At 34.8% G+C, this 23,650-nt stretch overlaps 1 protein-coding gene across 1 annotated transcript in view; it reads right to left on the bottom strand.

Annotated features, from left to right (window-relative positions):
- Nucleotides 1-23,650, bottom strand: part of DOK6 (docking protein 6) — a 709,371-nt gene that overhangs the window by 34,937 nt on the left and 650,784 nt on the right. The gene's annotated exons all lie outside the window — the stretch shown is intronic.

Below are 23,650 nucleotides of genomic sequence, written 5' to 3'. Positions count from 1 at the left end.
CCTGACTCCAGGTCTGGTGCTCTATCCACTCTGACACCTAACTGCCCCAGCTTGTGATCTTTTATGGAAAGAATCATGTTTTCCTATACAGCAAAAATAGATGCCCTCATTAGTTATACATATGATGTACTGTATGAAGGTACCACTTTTGTACTGTATGCCTGGGTAGTACAAATTATCAACATTTTTGTAGGTCAAGCTTTTTAAAATTTATTTATTTATTTTTGAATTTTACAATTTCCCCCTAATCTTGCTCCTCCCCCAGAAGGCAGTCTGTTAGTCTTTACATTGTTTCCATGCTATACATTGATCTAAATTGAATGTGTTGAGAGAGAAATCATGTCCTTAAGGAAAAAAATAAAATATAAGAGATAGTAAAATTATATAATGAGATAATGAATTTTTTAAAATTAAAGTTAATAGTCATTTGTCTTTGTTCAAACTCCACAATTATTTCTCAGGATACAGATGGTGTTCTCCATCGCAGATACCCCCAAATTGTCCCTGATTGTTACACTGAAGGAATGAGCAAGTTCATTAAGGTTGATCATCAACCCCATGGTGCTGTTATGGTGTACAATGTTCGTCTGGTTCTGCTCATTTTGCATTTTGCTTAGCATCAGTTCATGCAAATCCATCCAGACTTCTCTGACTTCCCATCTCTTATGGTTTCTAATAGAACAATGGTATTCCATAAAGTGGATATGTCACAGTTTGTTTAGTCATTCCCCAATTGATGTATATTTCCTCAATTTCCAGTTCTTTGCCACTACAAACAGAGCTGCCATGAATATTTTTGTACAAGTGATGTTTTTAGCCTTTTTCATGATCTCTTCAAACTATAGACTTAGTTGTGGTATTGCTGGATTAAAGGGTATGCACATTTTTATTGCCCTTTGGGGTGATAATTCCAAATTTCTCTCCAGGAAGGTTATATGAGTTGATAGCTCCAATAACAATATAACAATATATTAGGTCCCAGATTTCCCACATCCCTTCCAACACTGATTATTGTCTTGCTGGTTATATTGGCCAGTCTGAGAGATATGAGGTGATACCTTAGATATGCTTTAATTTGCATTTCTCTAATAAGTAATGATTTAGAGAAATTTTTCATATGACTTGGGATTGCTTTGATTTCCTCATTTGTAAAATTGCCTTTGCATATCCTTTGATCATTTGTCAATTGGGGAATGACTTGTATTTTTATAAATTTGACTCAGTTTTTAAACATTTTATAAATAAATCCTTTGTCAGAAATATTAGTTGTAAAAATTGTTTCCCAGTTTACTACATTTCTTTTGATCTTGGTTACAGTGGTTTTTGTCTGTGCAAAAACATTTTAATTTAATGTAATCAGAATTATCTAGTTTGTTTTTAATGATATTCTCCATCTCTTCCTTGGTCATAAACTGCTTCCCTTTCCATAAATCTGACTGGTAAACTATTCCTTGGTCTCCTAGTTTGCTTATAATATTGTATTTTATTTCTGAATTCTGTATCCATTTTGATCTGATCTTGATATAGGGTGTGAGGTGTTGGTCCATTCCAAGCTTCTGCCTTACTAACTTCCAATTTTCCCAACAATTTTTATCTAAAAGGGAGTTTTTATCCCAATAGCTGGACTCTTTGGGTTTAACAAACAACAGATTACTATAATCATTTCCTGTTACTGCACCTAATCTATTCCACTGATCCACCATTCTATTTCTTAGCCAATACCAGACAATTTTGATGACTGATGCATTATAATACAATTTTAGACCTGGTATGGCTAAACCACCTTCTTTTGCACTTTTTTCATTCAATGTGGGTCAAGTTTCAACAGAATACAAATGCTGAAAGTTTATTAAATGTTTCTGGAAGATTTTACAAAACTATTCAATTCACCTGGCAATTAAAGCAAACAAAAATCTAAATGATAATGAAAGAAATAAATGAACAAACCTGATTTTCTAAACTGTGAAAGCATTATTGGTGGCAATTTTTATTATATAGATCATAAAAGAAAGAAATTTCACTACTTCTAAAGGGCTCCCCAACAAATTTCAGGCAAATATTTGCTAGTCAGGGAGCAAACAAAATTAAATAGAATATAAGATTGTGTTTTAGTTTCTATTACTTATTACAGTGATATTAATAGTAATCATAAAACATAACTCATAATTTGCTATGTTAGGCAGTAATTTAGTCACAAAAAATAATTGTTTAAAGGGATAAAGGAACAAAGAAAATGGTTAACTCCAACTTAAACCGAATCCAATGATAATGTTTTCCTTATAATTTTTCTGTAATAACACAGCATGAAAATTCTGAAAAACAAAATCACTCAAAGCAGTGTTTGCTGGAAGTATCTAATTATATATCTAACCAAAATAATTTCATATGAATACTTAAGGTTTGTAACCTCCCTACAAAATAGAAAGAAAATTCCCAATCAATAGAACAATGAGATGATCAACCTTGATGGAAGCAGTTCTCAGCAGTTCAGGGAGCTAGGACAACCATTTTAGACTGGCTATGGTCAATGTTATCCCAATCCAGAGGAAGACAAACAAAATAAAACCAAAAAAAACCCCTTCAGAATCCGACGAACACTTTATAAAAAATATATCTGATGTATCTCTTAATCTTAATTCCTCACTCCAAAAAATGACTAATCTATAGTGTTTTTTTAAAAATACGTATGGACAATGCTAACCTGAGAATTAGACACTAAGGAGAGCGGTGTGGGAAGGGTGGGTGGAAGTAAATTTTTTAGATACTTACTTTTTTTAGTTTTTTTTTTTTGCAAGGCAAATGGTGTTAAGTGGCTTGCCCAAGACCACGCAGCTGGGTAATTATTAAGTGTCTGAGGTCAGATTGGAACTCAGGTACTCCTGACTCCAGGGCCAGTGCTCTATCCACTGCGCCATCTAGCCGCCCCAGTAAATTTTTTTAAACTTAAAAATATAAAAAAGTGCATTGGATGAAAAAATTAAATAAAATTCCCTCTACCCTGGAATTTCATATTATCTGGAACCCATTCAGTATACAAGGTAGCAAGTTTTATTTTTATAACTTACTGTTAGAGTTTTATTTAATAATCATCAGATTGATAATGTAGGAAAATCTTGAATAATTTATTAAAACAACATAATGTTTGCTTACTTTTAGAAGAGAAGATGATGACAAAAGAAAGCAAAAGGATAAAGGAACAAACAGGAATTTTCACCACTGACTACCTCTTAAAAATATCCTGTTTTGATCAAAGGGCAGTTGTATTAAGACCTATTTTAAATTTATAATCTCTGAAGGAACTTTATCAGAGAAACAAGTCAATATGCTGACAGACTGTGAAGTGTTACTGATGATAAACATAAGGGTGACAAGTCTGATACTGAGACTGACATGAAAGTAGATGAAGGAAACTAAAAATATTATTGAGATTGATAAGAATGAAAGACAGAAATTCTGAGGCAGGGAAGAGTCAAAATAAATGATTAATGTAACTAATGACCAATCACTGTACTATAGAAGAAAGGCCAATGCTTTAGTATTTACTTTATGGAATGATCTACTCCTGCCAAAATAGGGTCTGAGCATGGAAAGTTTTGGGTCTTACTTGCTCATCTAGAGATTATTATAATTGACTGCCAATAGTTCATTAGAACTTGTACTACTTATAAAGAGTAATGTATAGTCTCTATCCTCATAATGCTATCAAAGTGTACATACATAAAATATTTCAATGGAGAGAATAGCTTCATTTTATGCAAGCCAAAGTTCATGAATAGTTATGAAGATACTTTTATTTCTGCCTTTTTCAAATATCTGTTTATTTACTTTTCTAACTATGTGCAATGAGAGTTTTCAACAATCATTTTTTGGCAAGGTTTTTGAATTTCACTTTCTTTTTCCTCCCTATTCTTTACCCTCTCCCTGACAGTAAGCAATCTAATATATGTTATACGTGTATAACTATATTAAATATATATATATATATATATATACATGTTAATCATATAGTAAAAGGTGAATCAAATCAAAATGGTAAAACATTAGAGAGAAAAAATGTAATACATAAGACAACTTTTAAAAAATTGAAGATAGTAGTAAACTTTGGTCTGCATTTAAACTCCATAGTCACTTATTTCTACTATTTAACTTTTCTTTGGGAATTGGATAATAAGAAACTTAGAGAGCTTCTTTGGAATAGCTCCAAAGGAAAAAAAATAATGAATTTTCAGAAAAAGGTTTTAAAGAAGAGATGTATTGGTCCAAGACAGGGAGCAGAACAGAGCATTCCAGAGGAGGAATCATAAAATTCCCATGCAGATGTCACAGAAATTTGAAAATTGACTACCTCATTGTGATACATAGATGGATGCCTTCAGTTCTTTGGAAAGAACTAAATGATGCACAATCTGCTGAATAGAAACTGATAAATGCCACAGGATAAATATAAGATGTTTTAATTCTATTTAAATCTAGTTCATTGGTTTACATCACCTTACCTCCAGAGCTGCTATAGATCAACACAAAAGAAGGACTATGGTATTTCCTTAGATGGGCAAACCTCAAGGCTCATCATAACTTATATGGATCATCACAAAAGTGTCCTGGCAGAGGCAGAAATATAATTAGATTCCATCTTCCTCAGTATATTACTACAGAGCATTATCAAATATTCTTGTTATTTCCAAGCAGGATATAAATTACAGGGGAAAATATTTCAATTTTAAAGTAGAAATTTATTTCCTTTTAATATAGGAAGAAGAAATGTAGAAAATATATGAGCGTTACACAAATATGTTTAAATAATTATAGATAATTTAAAACTTTATCTTTCAGTACAAGAGAAAACAGTTCCTGAATTTCACTTCAATGTATTATTAGGAGTTCATAAAATGAATATTTTCTTAAAGGAACAATGTTCTAATTTACAAGTTACATTCTTGACCATGGATTGGGAATTAAATTAATCACAACAACTAATGATATGTTAAAGAAAGATGGAACTTAAGCTGCCATGATTTTTTGCAATAGTGAAATCATACTTATACCTAAAAAGTGGGCATAAAAATACTTTACATGTTGATACTATGGAGAGGCCCAATTTACTATAAAACTACAAACAATACATAAAAATATACCTTTCCTGTATAGTTTTAACTTATTTAATAATAACATTCTAGTTTTAATAAATGCAATTTAAATGCTTGATGAACAGAAAATTTATTTGATTTATAATTAAGAAAGATTTTCTGGAAATGATTTGGGTGGTCAATTTCTCCTAAAGAGACTGCTTTGGCAATGTCAACTAATAATTTCCTTTTTTTATTGATAAATTTTCCTGTAGCAAACAGAGATTTAATAATTTATTGAGCTTGTCTAGTACTCAGATTTGGAATCATTCTTTTCAAAGATAGAAATGATAAAAATCTAGAGATTTGAAGGCCTTACAAACCATTAAGTAAAGATTTGAAGAGAAGGAATCTTGATTTCTTATTTATTATCTTTGTTCTTTCATCTTCCTCTCCCTCTTCTCCCCACAAACATTAATTTCAACCTTGAAGGTGATAACCAATCATTAAATGAACCTGAGGCAACAAATAAAAGTGACTAGAGTCATAACTAGGGATGGCAGTGGCTTAGGCAGCCATCTGTTTTCTATGCCATCATGTAATATGGCCACTGGGGGTGGCCTGTTCACCAAAGTGGCTAGCCTTTCCTTTGACAAAGAAGAGAGAGGAAGGCAGACTGAGAAAAAAAGCAATGGTCCCCTGGAGGTGGTAGCCCTGGAGGGCCAACTTATGGTTATAGAGGTCACCAGAGGGCTGTAATACAAGGAAGGTATGGGAATGAAAGTCAGCTCCAGTAGCAAAACCTTTTGCTGAAGGAAGGAATATGCATGTTCAGGAAAGAAGTGAGCACATTTCCTCATGTCAACACCATGAGACAAAGCTCTGTTTTGTTGGAGCTTTCTAATCAATTTCTTTTAGTTTAATTATCATCTCTGAAGAAGACTTCTAGATCTTTATTTCTATAGCTAGTCTATCTCCTAAGTTCCAGATCTGAATTATCAATTCCCATTGAACATTTTATACTAAATATCCCAGAAACATTTAAAACTCAACATGTTTAAAACTGAACTTATTTTTTTTTGCTCTGAGCTTTCCTATTTCTATTGAGGGAACCATCATACCTTCAGTTTTTTGGGTTCTTACATTTTAACATTTTCCTCAGCTTTTCACTTCTCTTCTCACAGAATGGTTGGTTGGTTGGATCTTGTCTGTTGTCAGCAAGGAAAATCAAAATGACATCACTATGTTTGAGACAAATTATAGTGTGTCCTACTGTGACTGATCAGACCAATATGAGCTAGGAATGCTCTACCGATTGGGCACAAATAATCCATAGGAACACTTGGAGTGAGTACTCAAAACTTATGGAGGTCATACTTTGAGCTGCTTTAATTCTATCAGTCTTGGTGTTTGAGAGTGTGCTGGCCCAAATGAGCAAATGCAGTGCTGTACACCAGATATCTGAAATCTGCCCACTCTTTTTCTGCTTCACTGTTGCCAACTGTGTTTTGGCTCAGTTTTCCCTCCAACTTAGCAAAAAGCTGTTTCTGATCAGAGAAATACTCTAATTTCTTGACATTAACTCTTCTGGTATTTATTTTGCCTTGGGTCCCCTGCTTTGGTTGAATATGAATATTTAACTCAGAGAGGATGAGTCTGTGGTCATTCCTGCACTCTGTACCACACATTGCCTTTGTCACTCTCACATCCTATTTGTCTCTTCTTCTTCATAGTCTAACAGATGTTAGACTATGTCTAACATGTCATAGTCTAACAATATTTGCTATAAGGGTACATTCAGGGAGTTTTATTGTGATGAGAAGGCCTAAGTGACCACTGCTATTGCTGTTTGCAATTCCATTCCTCTCAAGGCCTCTCTGTCATGTCTGGTAATCTGAACCTACTGTAGCATCAAAGTTACCCAGAATTATAAACTTGTCCTTTTTTGGGACATTCATGATAAGGGTATCTACGTCTTTATAAAATTCTTCTTTAACTTCATCAGTGATCATCATGGAATGAGCATAAACATTAATGATGGTGGCATGGTCTTTTCCTGGAAGTGGCAATCCCATTGTCATAAGCCTGTAGTTCACTCATTTTGGCAGGCATTCCAGAATCTTGGCTAGATTATTTTTGATTGTAAAATCCACTCCAACTTCATGGCATTCACTTTCAATATGATCACTCCAGAAAAATGTGTATTCAGCTTCAATTCTGGTAAACTGGCCTTCATTTGCCAGCCTTATATCCCTCAGGGTTGCTATTTGGATTCCATACCTGTTGAGTTCTCTGGCAACAAGAGTTCATCTTTCAGGTCTATTGCATGTTGTGTTGTCTTTGAGTGTGCACATATTCCATATGTGCACATGTTCCATATGTTCTCATGATGATGAGTGGAATATTCTTTGAAGAAGTATTTGTAGTTTTTGTGTATTGACTACACTGTGGTTTTCCCCACCTGCCACAGTAATCAGGCCAGGATTGGGTAAACGGACAATTTTTAGGGCACCTTTTCTAGCCCCATCCTTGCATCAGGAGGTGGGCAGTGTGATCCTTAACATTGCTCAGTTACAGGACGGAGCCAAGATGGCGACATGAAGGGATCGAGTCTTAGGAGCTCTCTGATAAAAACTCATGAACTAAGGACTCTAACTAAACTTTTGAGAGACAGGACCCACAAAGGGACCCAGTGAGGCAGGTCTCCTACTCAAGGTAACCTGGAAAAGAGCAGAAAGGCTCTGTTTCCCGGGGTCGGAGGGGCGGCTCGCCAGAGCAGTGGCCCGCCAGAGCCAAAGAACTTCAACCTCCTGGAGGCAGCCCCAGGGCGCTGGGAGCCGGGGCTCACAGCAGCGGGGGAGTCTCCTGAGCTGCACCCCCAGGAGCACCGGGCACAAAGTGGGGGAACAGCAGGGGACCTCTGCCAGAGCGAGCATGTGGAGCCCAGCCCTCAGGGCACACAGTTAGCAGCTTGGTCTTTCCTCAGCCTGGACTCAGAAACAGAAGCAGTCAGAGCTGGTAAGCAGGTACCCCCAGGGCATGAGCCCATTGAGCTGAGGGAGGGGAGTGAAGAGAGACTGCAGAGCTCTGTCCTCTGACCCTGGAACAGGACTCTGGGGCTCTGACCACATTCAGATCCTGATCCCAGTCTAGGCCCCCCGCATAGAACAGCAGGGCCCCCCACCTCAGCCCTGTGGAAGAGGGGGGCACTTATGGTCATTCACAGACCAGGAGGGAGAACAGAACCTCACACACTGAGACCCTTGTGGGAGTGTCCCAAAAGCTCAGGAAGCACCCCAAAAAACAGGCTTAGGCTGGGAAAATGAGCAAGCAAAGAAACAAAAGGAAGACCATTGAGAAATATTTTGCAAATGAGCCCAAGAAGGATCAAAATACTCAGTCTGAAGATGAGGAAGCACAAGCTCCTGCATCTAAAGACTCCAAGAAAAACAGAAATTGGGCTCAGTCTATGATAGAGCTCAAAAAAGACTTTGAAAATCAAATAAGGGAGTTGGAAGAAAAACTGGGAAAAGAAAGGAGAGAGATGCAGGAAAAACATGAAAATGAAGTCAGCAGCTTAGTCAAGGAAATACAAAAAAATGCTGAAGAAAATAGCATGCTAAAAACCAGCTTAGTTCAAATGGATAAAACAGTTCAAAAAGTTATTGAGGAGAAGAATGCTTTAAAAAGCAAAATTGGCCAGATGGAAAAAGAGATAAGAAAACTCTCTGAGGAGAACAAATCCTTCAGACAAAGAATAGAATTCAGGGAGATTGATGAATTTACCAGAAATCAGGAATCAAAAGCAAAAAAAATTGAAAAATTAGAAGAAAATGTGAAATATCTCATTGAAAAAACAACTGATATGGAAAACAGACTTAGGAAAGATAATTTGAAAATTATTGGAATACCTGGAAGTCATGATCAGGAAAAGAGCCTTGACATCATTTTCAAAGAATTACTACAGGAAAATTGCCCTGATATTTTAGAAGCAGAGGGCAAAATAGAAATGGAGAGAAGCCACCGATCCCCCAGAGAAAGAGATCCCAAAAAACCCACCCCCAGGAATATTATAGCCAAGTTCCAGAACTCCCAAGTCAAAGAGAAAATATTACAAGCAGCCAGAAGGACACAGTTCAACTATCGTGGAGCTGCAGTCAGGATCACAGAGGACTTAGCAGCAACTACATTGGAAGCTCAGAGGGCTTGGAATACAATATACCCGAAGGCAAAAGAGCTTAGAATGCAGCCAAGAATGAACTACCCAGCAAGGCTGAATGTCCTCTTCCAGGGAAAAAGATGGACTTTCAATGAACTGGGGAATTTCAAAGGTTCCTTTTGGAATGGCCAGAGCTGAACAGAAGGTTTGATCTTCAGATACAGGACTCAAGTGAAGCATGGAGATTGGAGGAGAGGGGGGAAATCAGAGGGACTTAATGAGGATGAACTACATGTATAGAAAAATGATACTGATAATATTCATATGAACCATCTCAGTTAATAGAGCGGTAGAGGGAGCTTTTATAGTTGAAGCACAGGAGAAAGCTGAATTCGAAGATAAAATATGGTGTAAAAATGGAGTCAATAAGAAAAAAAGGGAAATGGAATGGGAGAAAGAAAAAGGAGAGGGGGAATAGTCCAAGCTATTTCACATAATAAGATTTTTTTTTATTACAATGAGCTATTGCAATGATATGGAAGGGGGGAGGCAAGGGGGAATGAGGGAACCTGTGCTCTCATTAGAGATGGCTGGGAGAGGAAACAGCAAATATACTCAATGGGGTATAGACAACTGGAGTAAGAAGGAGGGGGGAGCAGGGGGAAGGGGTGGGGATGTGAATAAAGGAGGAGAGGATGGACCATGGGGGGACAGTGGTCAGATATAACACATTTTCTTTCTTTACTTCTTGCAAGGGGCTGGGATTGGAAGGCCTGCCCAGGACCATGGGGCCAGGTGGATTCTGGGCCTAAGGGGTGGTATGGGGGCTCAGGGCTTCTTGGCCCCAGGACCAGGGATCTGTCTGCTGCGCCACTCAGGGACCCTACAGCAGAGTCAGAGTGAAAGGAGAGAGAAAATATCGTACATGGTAGTGGAGAAATAAGAAAGGAGGGAGTTGCGATCAGCAATGGCAATGTTGGAAAAATATGGAAGTAACTTTTGTGATGGACTTATTATAAAGAATGTGATCCACTCACTACAGAGTTGATGGTGTTGGAACAAAGACTGAAGCACATTTTTTGTTATTATTATTTGGGGGAGGGTGCAGGGCAGGTGGGGCTGGGTGGCCTGCCTGGGGCCACATAGCAGGGTGATCTTTGGTTGTCTGGGGCCAGATTCGGACCCAGGTGCTCCTGGCTCAAGGGCCAATGCTCTGTCTGCCACCCAGCCACCCCTACTATTATTACTATTTTATTTTATTTTGGGTCTTTTTTTTTTTCTTCTTTTTGGTTTTTGCAGGGCAGTGGGGATCGGGTGGCTTGCATGTCACATGGCTGGGTGATTATTGGGTTTACAAGGCTGGATATGGACTCGGGTGCTCGTGGCTCCAGGGCTGGTGCTTTGTCCATTGCGCCACCTGGCCATACCTACAATTATTACTATTATTTTTTTAATTTTAGTTTTTTTCTCTCCCCTTTACTTTTTTGCCCAAGCAAGTCTATCTATATTCATGGGGGGAGGGGTATTTTGTTTACTTGTAAACAAGTATATTTTATTAATGTAAAAAAATTTGTACAAAATGAGAATAAAAAATAAATTAAAAAAAAAGACTGCTCAGTTACCCAGGGGGCTACTGAATCCCACTGCAGCTTTTAGTGGGAAAACAATCCTATGACCTGGGCCACCTGTGTACAGGGTTATGATTACAGCTCCTAGTGTATTCATACCTGCTCCTTCATCATTTGGCTGTCACCACAGGACTCTGAGAAATAGTTATGTGTGTTGTCTTTTGTTGCATGCATAAATTGTATTTAAGTGAGGTAGAGGTGCACAAAATCAACTGCCTCACTCTCTTCTCCATAGTTATTATGATCCAGCATGGCAAACCAGAGTCAAAACAACTGGTGATGGCTCTAGATACAGAGGATGACCTTGGCAAGCTCTAAGCACTCCACATCACCTGCTTCAGGTGGTTCATGATCATTGGAACAAATTGTTCTCCTCCCATTCCATCAGTGGAAGACTTCACATGCTTGGGGTAGATATTTCCCATTCCTCACTGATGAGTTTGAGACTCCCTTGGTTACCATCAACCTGGTTTAACCCACCTGCCAAAATGCTTTACCTGAGTGTGACCACTGTGCAAGCTTCTTGGAGCCACAGGTGAGAGTTAGATGGCCCAGGTAGACATCAAAGGTGAAAAGCAACCCTGAAGAGGGCTTGGCATCCGTCACATCAAGTTACTTTTCTTGAACACACCCTACACCCGCCTCACAGAATAATGAGTTGTCACATATTGTCATTTCTACCTCTTCCCTTTTCATTTCTCCAGTTCATTTGACTGATGAGGCTAAATGCTTCGCCCAGGGTTACACAGCTGGTAAATATCTGAGGCAAGATTTTAACTCAGGGAGAAAAAATGTTCCTGACTCCAGGCTTGAGTCTCTATACATCTAGCTACACAGAAGAAATTTATAGAGGGGTCAAATATACAAAGGAAAAATTCAACTCATGCCTAATTCAACTGGATTTATCAAGTTAATCTCTTATTATTTTTATCATTGCCTATGTAGATATAACCAATATTAATAATATCCACAGTATTCTGACTTCCTAGGAATACATAATAGTCACAGCTTTTTCTTAATAATCAAACTATTTGAATCTCTGAAATGAGAATGTTGTAAACATAAAGTTCCCATTTCATGTAAAAATCATCACTGACTATGATATTCATTACATACCTTTTGACAAAAGGTTAGCAGGAAAAAAATTAAATTCTACTTTTCATATGTGGTCACTGTCAACATTTAGAAATAGAACATCTTTCCTTTCCTTTTTGTAGACCCTTAATTTTACATTCTATTAAGACTAGACTACTGGAGAGGAACTGGGATTGATAAAACTCTAGGGGGGTCTTTTTTGCCTATTTCTATGTAGGAGTCATTTAAATATTCATTTTAACAACTGTTAAAAGATACAAGTTTTCAGAATTTCCTGTGCAATATTTCATCTACAGTATGAGTCATATCTTTTTCTTTTTCACTTGAACACTCAGTAAATCCTAATGTTGACATTTCCTGTCATTAGATTATCAGACTGAGCAGATTTCTGTTTTGTAGTCAGGACTGTTATTTTCCTCCTTGATAGCTTTTCTATAATGGCTCTCTCTCTTTTGATGAAATATCTCAAATACTGCAGGTGGCTGTTGTGTTTTATTCATGAGAAATTTTTCTCAAGACTTTGCAAAACATTTCCCCATTTTGCTTCCTTTTTGTTGAGATAATTGGGAAACTTACACCAAGTACATAAATCAAATATGCCAAGTGTGTGTAATATTGTTTTTTGAATTAGAGCAATTAACAATGTAGTTGTTAAAGAATATCTTTTTTAAAAGGATGCAGAAGTACATTACTAATGTGAGACTATTTTCTTTGATTTTTCAGTTTGATAAAGCATATACTAAAATGAAACTGTTTCTTAATGATTGACTCTGAAAGACTTTTGTATTTTCCTCCTCTAGCATTTGAAATTCAGGCATAAAAAGAGATTTTCAGTAGTTTGTTTAATTTATTTCTCTGGCTAGAATTTTAGGTTATCTATCAATAATTGACAGATACACAATATTAAATATTTTCAGTTCATTTACTGTAATGATTCTCAGCAAAAGAATTGTTTTGGCTAGCAATTTGCAACTTTGCTTTGAACAAAACAATTTCTTTTTAAAAATTTGAGATAAAATTTTCAGATCTGTGGCTACTAATATGTACTTCTTATCAACTCCCTGTCCAGTTCACTAATGTGGATGTTTTATGTTTTTTATATTTTCTTATTATTTAATGCTATTCCAGCTTCCCTCACTCTTAATATTCACTCTAATTTACATAGAATAAAAATGTTAAGATTTATTAGCTCCTTTTCTCTTTGGATCCATATCTATTATTCTCTTTTCCTTAAAAGGTCAGCTTATACACCACCTTTTCTCAGCATTCCTTCCCTTCAATTTAGTTTGACTTTCTGTATTTATTCTACATATAGCAAAAATACACACCTATTTACATATTGTCTCTCCAAATAGACTATGAATTCTTTGGAGGCAGTGATAATCTCTTGTTTTTGTATTACTTGCACATACATCATGATTGTATCCAGAAACGATTAACAAATACTTTCTGATCCTTCCCTTCCTCCCTCCCCCCTTTTCCTTTGTTCTCCTTTTTCACTCCTTTCCTCTTCCTCTCTTCCCTCTCTTCTCTGCTCTACTCCCTTCTCCTCTGCACTCCTATCCTTTTTTCCTTCTCTTTCTCATCTTTGTCTTGATGCCATACATTTCCTATTCATAATAGGACCTTGCTTGATCAATCATTTCTACACTTTCACTTTATCCTTTCCATTTTTTCTTTTGCTTCCTACAAAAATGCTTAGGCTTTTTTCTATTTTAAAAACAAAAAGGAAACTTTTTTTTTCAAAACCAAAACCCTTTGAGCTCTCATCCCAATAGTATTTGAATTGTCACATCCAATGACCTTTTCTAATTGTTCTTCCATTCTGCAATAATTAACATTGCTGGTGCTCCATCCTATTTATAAGGGTCCTGTAACTTCATGAACATGTAGTCATGGATAGTTAATAATTCTTTAATCTCCTTTGCTTACTTGTTTTTAAAAATATTCAGCTTATTTATTTCTCAGGACCCTTTTATTGGCCCTATTTTCCTTTATTTCTCCATGTTTTCCTTGACAATCTTATCCATTCAGAAAATCAACATTCACTACTATATGGTTAACTTGCAGGTCTCTATCTCCAACTCCAACTACTGTCCCACATTGCAGACTGTTATTTTCAGCTGATTTAGATGTGCAACTATCGGGTTATTTTTACCAACAACTTGGGATATTTGTATCCTCTTTTCTCCTAAAATAATTTTGTTTATATTTATCTGTAAATATATTTTATTTGTAAATAGTATATAAGTTCCGTAAGGGTAACGATTATTTTTTGTCTAACTTTCCTAAAGTTGAGAAGGCATGTGGCATGCCAGATTTCTAAAGGTCTTAAATGTCAATCAGAGGAGATTAACAACTCATAGGAAATATCGAAAGAATAACATGATGTGATCTATTCAATTCAATTAAGTAAACATTTATGAAGCACTGATCATATGCTAGACACTGAGTTATGTACTGGGGATTTAAAAAAACAAAAAAGAATCAGTTTCTCAGAGTCTACATTATACTGAAAGGGGAACAGCATACATGCATAAAAACATCTGTGTACAAGGAAGTTTTTTTCCTTGCTAGAAATATAAAGGATAGCGTAGAGATAAGAAAGAGTGGAGGAAGTAAGAACTATAAGAAGATAATTATATTGTTGTATTGTTGAGTCATTTCAGTTGTGTCCAACCACTCATGACCCAATTTGGAGTTCTCTTGACAAAGATATTGGAGTGGTTTACCATTTCCTTCTCCAGTGGATCTGGTGGTTCTATTGTATTAAGCAATCAGAGGAAAAGTAACTTGCCCAGGGTGAGATAATTAAAAAAAAATGTTTGAGGGTGGATTTGAACTCGTCTTTAATTTCAAGCCTAATACTTTACTGAATCATTTGATACCTCAAGACTATTATAATCATCTATTATTTTATATATAATGGGTGATGAGAGCCTGTAGTAGGGTGAGGGCATAAGAACAAAGAAGATGGCATATGGAGATAAGAGAGGTTACATTGATGAATAGCCAGAATCTGATAATTTATGAGATATGAGAGTTCAGGAAAAGAAAGAATCAAAGCTAACCCTAAAGTTATGAATATGAGAGAACAGATGAGTTTTGTTGCCATAGGCAAAGATAGTGAAATTAAGAGGAGGAACTAGTTTAGGGGAGAGCAGTATAATGAAATTGCTTTTAGAAATGTTGAGTTTGAGGTGATTAGGAATTCAAATGGAACTAACTGTATATTAATATCTGAAAGTGGCGCTATACAAATTGAAAATAAAAGTCAGATCTAGAAATATAGTTATCTAGGTAGAGGTGATAATGAAAACTCTGAGAATGATTAAGATTGTCAAGGGAGAAGTTGTATCTAGAGAAAACCACCCATATTAAAGGGACAAAAAAAGGACTAGGGGTCAGGGAAGGAGATAAAAGAGGAGGTCAAAAAGACAGGAAGAAATACAAGGGTATATAGGAGGTAACTCAAAATGGCTTGCAATAACTGTTAAATTTGCAGTGTGAGCATTATCACCTCAATGGAGAATAATATAGAAAAGGGCTTTATTATTGTTTTGTTGTTTGCTGAGTCTTAAAGTGATGGAGGAAATGTTAATAAGGAAAATTAATCATAGTAGTGCTTCATTTATTTTTCCAGAGTACTGGTTGCCAAACATTTATCAGCATACCCATGAGAAAGAGCTAGCAGCACATTATCTCTGAAGCTGCATACAATGAGGATATGGGGGAATTGACACTGGTCAATAGCATTAAAAGTTACAGCAAGGTCTAAGAGGTTGAAAATTAATAATTTTCAACTGGTTTTGGTGATTACTGAATTGCGGGAGGCCTCGGAAATAGATATTTTTTTTTTCCAGAGAGAGTGGTGAGGGCAGAAGTAGTGAAGGAGACTGAATAGAGAAAGAGAGAAGAAATTAAATATAAATAAAATTTTCAGGAAATTTTGCACTTAGAGGAAGAGCAAAGATAACAAATTAAGATACAAGAATCAAGAGAAAAGCTTTTTCTGGATTGAGTAGAACTGAATCTTTATAGGCAGATAAGAATGACCACACTGGTCATGGAGAGATTGTAAGAGAGAGGAGGTAAGTGAAAAGAGATGAGTGCTGGAGCAAGACTAAAAGAAGTGAGAAGGAATGGGATGAATAACATAGGTAGAGGGGATTGTCTTAGTGAGCATTAAGGATAACTTTTATTTTGTAATTGAAGGGAAGGAAGAAACAATGTGATGATTGCTATTATTTGAAAATGAACATGGAGATTTCAAAGTGTTTATATTGTGGATTTTCAGTCATCTAGTTGAATTAGGAGACCACATCATCTGTGAGTATAGGTGATTAATGTAAATGCAGTGATAATAAATAAGAATAATTTTGGAGGAAAATTCATTTTATGGCATAAGATGAGTCAACAAGGAAAGACCCCCGTGAATACCAACAAAAAAGGTCAACTAAACTTCAATTTCATTATTTTTTAGTGAGGATAAGTAGCTAGATTTCATGATTATCTCTAGTAAAGTTAATTGACTTAGAACCTAGAACAGAGAAATCAGATAGCTATGTAGAAATTTGAGTTTGAAGTTTAGGTTAGGAGTGGCAAGGAATTATAACATAGATTGTGGTGAAATAATGAAAGAGCATAGGGTCAAGGTTGGATATAGAACCAAATTAAGCCAGAATTTTGAGAGATTGCTTAGTAGAATGGTGCTGAGTCATGGTACCAAAGTCATGATAAGAGCAAATAATATGTTTGGTATAACAGAACATGAGATAGGTAGAAGTGCTAGTAATGAAGTTCTTGAAAGTTTGGTGTGTGGCTGAGGTAGGATGGTAAAAGATAGTCAATGCACTTGAGGAATTGAGAGTTTGCTAGAGTAGTCATCAACATTATAAGTAAAGTTTCCACCTATGATTGCATAGATTCAGTGCATGAATGAAGAAATGATAAAACATTTTAAAAAATTTACTGTGTACAAGATGCTGTGTTAAATGCTGGGCCTTCAAAAAAGTTAGTTTAAACTATTTCTGCTTTCAGGAAGTTCATATTAAAATGATCAAAAAAACATATGTAGGAGGTTTCATTTTCAAGTTATTTGTCAAAGTTCACTTGACCTTAGGGATCACTGGAAAAGAAGATTGTAATACAGCTTTTTTAAAACATCAATTCCATTGTTAAAATTCTATCTGTTTCTAACATTTAGATGCTTGGCAGTGTAGAATTTTGGGATAATGAATTAAAAATCAAGAGATTATAGTATCAGAGTTAGAGGGGGAAGCAAAAGTGGATTAAATAAAACTTAAAGGAGGAAAGGTCATTGAGGGAAGATGAAGTGGAATAATAATAATTAGAGGCAGGTTGATGGTACAGTGTATTCAAATTTTGGTCCTGTAATTAGCAAGATCAGATCAAATGTATCTGAGACATTACTAACTATGTGGCCCTAGGCAGGGCATTTAACCTGTCTGCCTCAATTTTATCAGTTATAAAGTGAGGAGAATAATAGAACCTATTTCCTAGGGGTTTTGTGAGGATTAAATGAGATATTTCTGATGTGATTAAAATAGAGCTTGGCATATAGCATGAACTTTAATAAATGCTTATTCCATTCTATTCAATATAGAAATAATCTGGAAGCATCAATAGGGAGCAAGGATTTTATCTATTTCTCATCCTAGTCATGTGGACTGGGGAGAATAAGAAAAATATTATCCATGAGCAGAGAGAAGGACAAGGGAGATGATGGCTTCTGGAAAGAGTCAAACTTCTCATAAAGTAAGGAAGTAGGAGGAATATTATGTTGGTTGAAAAATCCTAGAATGAAAATGTTTGTTGGTCAAAAGAATAAAATGGATTAGAACTAGGCAATATATAAACCTCATATGAGTGAAATTCTTATTCATAAAAAAATTAGTGTGGGCATTATTTTTTGTGCCTAAGGGAGATTAGATTCTCTGAATGGTATGAATTATTATAATCTTTTCTATTGTTCCACACCATATTTTTTTTAGGTTTTTGCAAGGCAGATGGGGTTAAGTGGCTTGCCCAAGGCCACACAACCAGGTAATTATTAAGTGTCTGAGACCGGATTTGAACCCAGGTACTCCTGACTACAGAGCCGGTGCTTTATCCACTGCGCCACCTAGCCGCCCCTCCACACCATATTTTTTCATTATTCTACTTTCCATCAAAACAGTCCCCCTACCATTTTCTAAACCCATCCTCCATCCCTATATATCTATAAGTTGAAATCCTGCTTGCTCATCTTTCAAGCTGTAATTCAAAGGCTTCACTAAAGACTTTCTAGATCATTACTTCTTGCTTCTACTTTTTTAGGTAAAATAATAATCTGTAGCAGGATTTACTATGCACATAATATTTCTGGAGATAAAGACATCTCAAAATTATATTGCTGAGCCCTTTGGATATAGAAAAACATTTTACTCATATTGTGTATGTGATAGAAATATTAATGTAATAATTTTGAAACTGAAATCCTTAACCAATCTAGTCAGCTGAAGAACTTGATTTGGATAGTTGAAGTTTGTTATTTGCCATGTACATAAAAAAAGATCTTGAGAACCTTTTTCAGAAATTCCTTCCCAGGAAAATAAATAGCAACATTAGCAAAATAAGAAATTGGAGAAGAGAGAATATAAGGTGACTAGTTTTACAACTACCAATTCATTGTAACAAAATAAAATAACAAAGATGTTTTTGTTAAACAAAGCTTATCAGATGTGTGCACAGACAAGATACATTTGCCAAAGCATGCTGAACAAGAGCACTTAGAACCTTGCCTGAAAGATAATAGGTAATTATCCCAAAGTTAGTAAACTCTGATTGGTGGTCCTAAAAAGAAGCAAAAGAAATATTAGAAATGAGATAACTTCTTCACTATAAGTAATCTTGCATTAGGAGAGGTGATGAACAGAAACTAATTATGATCTAGAACATATTTTAGAAGACAATTTAGGTATAAATTATTTAGTAAGTAGTGTGTCTAATGAAAAATATATTAAAGTAGTTTGAAATTATGGCAAAACTATAGAACGGTCACAGCTGCTGATTTATGACAATAGAAAAGGGATGAATATCTTTCTCTGCTTTTATGGATCTTCTTGAGGGTAACCAGAGAAAAGAAAAAAAATACGATATGTTGTAATGTAATTTCCCAAAGATAGGCTGAATTGTTTCCTGCTGCTTTCAATTTGCTTCCTTAAAAAGAGCATTCCCTGGAAATGACTCCCCATCTTCAAAAGACAGCAATTATAATTACTTCTATTTTCTTTTCTTTTAAAGCCAAATGGCTTGGAGAATCAAATTGCATGGCTAAGTTTAGAGGGCTTCTCAGTTGAGTGCACCTGGAACTGTGCAAATGTGAGATAAGTGTAATAGAATGGGTTTGCCTTTAATGACAAGAGAGATGACTTATATTGCTAAAAGAACAACACCTTGGACTGATTATTCCAGAACTTCCAGAAGTGACCTGAAGCATCATGATTACTTAGGATATTACTTCTACCTGATAAAACTGTTATTATCTATATCCCATGACCAAATACTTGTTAATATAGTTTCCTTTATATAGCTTCCTGCTAGGGGCATTTCTTAGCTGTATGTTCCTGATATGAAATTATTAGATATATTCAGACATAGTGAAAGAACTATAATTTTTTTCTTTGTGGAAAGGGAGTCAAGAAGGAAATAACTCATATTTTATAGCTTTTGTTTCTTTACCTCTGGAAAACAATTTTAGGAGTATAATTTAACTTAAAATAGAGGTGTAAGATCTCTAAGGTTATCTCTAAGCACACAGGATGTTGTTATTGTTCCTTAACAATATAAAATTAAGTATTTTCCCTATTGAGAAAATAAGACTAGGTGTTACCTAATGCAGTCTATTAATTTACTCATCAACCTATTTTCAGAATATTTCTAATAACTGAAAATAGAATTGGGAGGGGAATAAAAGGAAATCTTTATATAATATTGGTTCTTCTTCCCAGCCATGGTCTTAGGAAAAAAAAATAATATGCTCACTTAAAAAGGGAAACAAGGAAAGGAATGGAAAAGTTAATTTTCCTTATTTCCTTGCTCACTAGGAGGATTTTGTAATTTATAGTTCAAGATATCAATGGCCTTAATGAATATTAGCAACCAAAATTTTAAACATTCAAATGTCAACATATAATCTAGGTAACACATATGTAACATACAACTCTAAAATCTAAAATAAGAAATAACAAGTTGAAATTTCCTTTCTAAATCTATTGAGAATACTACTTTATTTTACTTTTTGAAGAGTGAGTCATTAGTCTATCAGAAAGTTATCTGTAGTCCTGTTGGACCACCAAAATAAAACAACCAAAAATCACCTTCATTTTTTCCTCAAACCTAGTATGTATAACTGTAATCCTCCAGAGATCTGTCATTTTAGATAACCATTCATAAAGAAATCTCAGATATATATATATATATATATATATATATATATATATATTCTGTGCTTATGGCTATTAGTCAACAATGATTTTGTGCCTATGATAAATAAATATAATAAATCAATGCTTTTATCCTTCTATTCTTCCCTCTCACTCTGCCCTTATTTCTTTTTTCCCTTAGTTCTAGATACTTTGTTTTATAAACTAAAATTTCATGATGGGTTATGAAAGAGTTGCTCCTTACCACTTTATTATTGTTCCTCAGATTACGCTTCCTTATCTTTTAACAAGTTTTCTAGTTTTTAGGAGATTAGAAATCTATGAACTTGTTTAATTAAATATTGAAAGCTACATTTCAATATAATTAGTTTCTTCTATAATCCTATGTACTTTATTTTATACCTTTAAAACATGAGTTTCTCTTTTTGTAGTGACAAAAAATTCGGAAATTGAGGGGATGCCCATCAATTGGGGAATGGCTAAAGAAGTTATGGTACAAGAATGTTATGGGATATTATTGTTCTATAAGAAATCATAAATGGTAGGACTCTAAAGAGGCATGGAATAATTTGAAGAATCTGATACTAAGCGAAGGGAGCAGAACAAAGAGAACAGTGTACACATTAATAATAACATTGTGAGACGATCAACTTTGATGGAAGTAGCTCCTCTCAGTAGTTCAGAGAGCTAGTATAACTGTTTTAGACAGGCTATGGGCAATGTTATTCCCAACCAGAGGAAGTAATACAAAACCAAAAAAACCCTTCAGAATCTGATGAACACTTTATAAAAATTATCATTTATATATCTCTATCCCTTAATTCTAATTCCTCATATCAAAAATATCTTTGGTAATCATGTTTATATATATATATATATATATATATATATATATATAATGCTAACTTAACAGTTTGCTTCTGAAGGGAGGGTGGAAGAAAATTTTGTAACTTAAAAATATATATGTACATATGGATGAAAAAAAAATAACAATAAAAATTTATTCTGAGAGGTGCCCTATAGTATTCACCAGACTGTCAGAGGCTTGCTTTAGACAAAAACAGTCAGGAGCACATTCAGTACTCAATCAGTGATAGTGATAAATTTTAGTTCTGGAAGGGATATTAAAAATTATCTGGTACAGTCTTCTTTCTTTCAGATGCAGAAATGGAAGCATAGATCAATTATAATAATTAAGATTTATCTACAAATTTAGCTAGCAAATCACTTTCCTCACAACAAGTTTATAAGACAGGTAGTGAACTTATTTTACAGATAAGGAAATTGAGGATCTGATTACATGTCTAAGTATATCAAACCTAATCCTCGACTCCAAGTCCAGCATGTTATCATAACATAAATTTAATGACTTATTGCCTTATGACATTGAAAAGCCATTTCAGAGAAGGTATATCTACTGTTTATCTATTTATTTCTATCTAGCTAGCTATCTAATCTCTGAGAGTATATACACACAGAGAGAGGAGGAGATTGTTTCAGATAACTGTAATAAAGTGAATATCACAATAGAATCATATGAAAGTTTTGGTTTTCCAATATATATAAAAGTTCTGTTTATACTATACTGTAATCTATTAAGTATATACTATTATTATGTCTAATATAAATAAGCATCTCTCTGTCTATCTGTCTATCTATCTATCTATCTATCATCTATCTATCTATCTATCTATCTATCTATCTATCTATCTATCTATCTATCTGTCTAATCTATCTATACCTCTGTCTATCTATCCTACAACTTGTTTTCTGAGCCTTCAGTGATTTTTTGCTGGTGGAGGGGCTTGTATAGATGTAGATGGTTGCTGAATGATCAGGGTTATGGTTGCTGAAGGCTGGGGTGGCTGAAGCAAATTTAAAAAATAAGACAACAATGAAGTATGCCACATTGTTTAATTTTTCCTTTCACACTAAGAGGCCACTGCAGGGTTATTAATTGAACTAATTTCAATATTGTTGTGTCTCAGGGAATTGGGAGGTATGAGGAGAAGAGAGATGGGGAATGGTGGCTGGTTGGTGAAACTGTCAGAACACACACAGCATTTATTAATTAAGATTACTATTTTATATGGCATGGTTTGTGGTTTCCCACAACAATTAATGTTAACGATCAATTATCACTGATATTACTATAACGGATATAATAATGAAAGGATTGAAATATTGAAAGAATTACCAAAATGTGATAAAGACACACATTGTGAATACATGCTATTGGAAAAATGATGTCAATAGACTTGCTTGATGCAGGCTTGCCATGAACCTTGAATTAGAACAAAATGCAATATCTGTAAAGTACCATAAAGCAAAGTGAAATAAAATGAGGTATGCATTTATATGTTTTCTTCAGAGGGTATATGTATATATTCACTTTGGTCAATTTAAAATACATTGAAAGGGTTGTTGTGTTAAAGTTGTTTGACACATTAGTAAAGGACAACAGGAATCAATCTTTAGATAAATTTATTCATTCATTTCCCATCTTAGAAATGGATGGATCTCAGAGATAACAGTCCAGCCTCTTCATTTTACATGTAAAGAAACTGAGTTCCAGAAAGGTTAAGTAACTTTCTCAAGGTCATACAGGAAGAAGAATCACATAGGAAGTCAGTGGATTCCTACATTTCTAGGGCTTTATTTCTCCTACGAATGGGAAGCATCAGACTGCTTTATTTCTATGATAGTGATAATTTAGTATGAGCAAATTAAGTAAAAAAATTTGTGAAAATGATTTTTAAAAATAGGAAACTATTATTTTACCCTTTATATTATATCAATATGAGAATTATGGATTATAATCTTGCATATAATATATTAAAACATATAATATAATAAAATATTAATATAATGCTTATTATCACAATATAATGATGAAAAGACCACTTGCATAAGAATGCGTTAGAGCTTCCTTGAATACAAATACATTATGTAAACTTAGAAAATCATGGAACTTCTTCATTTCTTCAAATTTAAAAAATGACAAACAGATATATTAGATTATAATCAAATCATCTAACATTTATTAAGCACCTTAATTATGTAAGGAATAGAACCACATGCTATATTGAGTAAGGAACTAGCCTTGAAGTCAGAAAAATTGGGGTTCAAGGTTTTTCTTGAACACATATTGGCTGAGGCAGATATCACTTAACCTCTCAGTGCACTAGGGTCAGGCAATTTTCCAAGACTAAAGGAGAATAACAAGTTGCTGACGTGCATTGGAAGAGAGAATTT

Source organism: Macrotis lagotis, chromosome X (assembly GCF_037893015.1).
Source record: "Macrotis lagotis isolate mMagLag1 chromosome X, bilby.v1.9.chrom.fasta, whole genome shotgun sequence".
Taxonomy (NCBI): domain Eukaryota; kingdom Metazoa; phylum Chordata; class Mammalia; order Peramelemorphia; family Peramelidae; genus Macrotis; species Macrotis lagotis.
The sequence above is the reverse complement of the archived record's forward strand: the minus strand, read 5'-3'. Positions and strand labels throughout refer to the sequence as shown.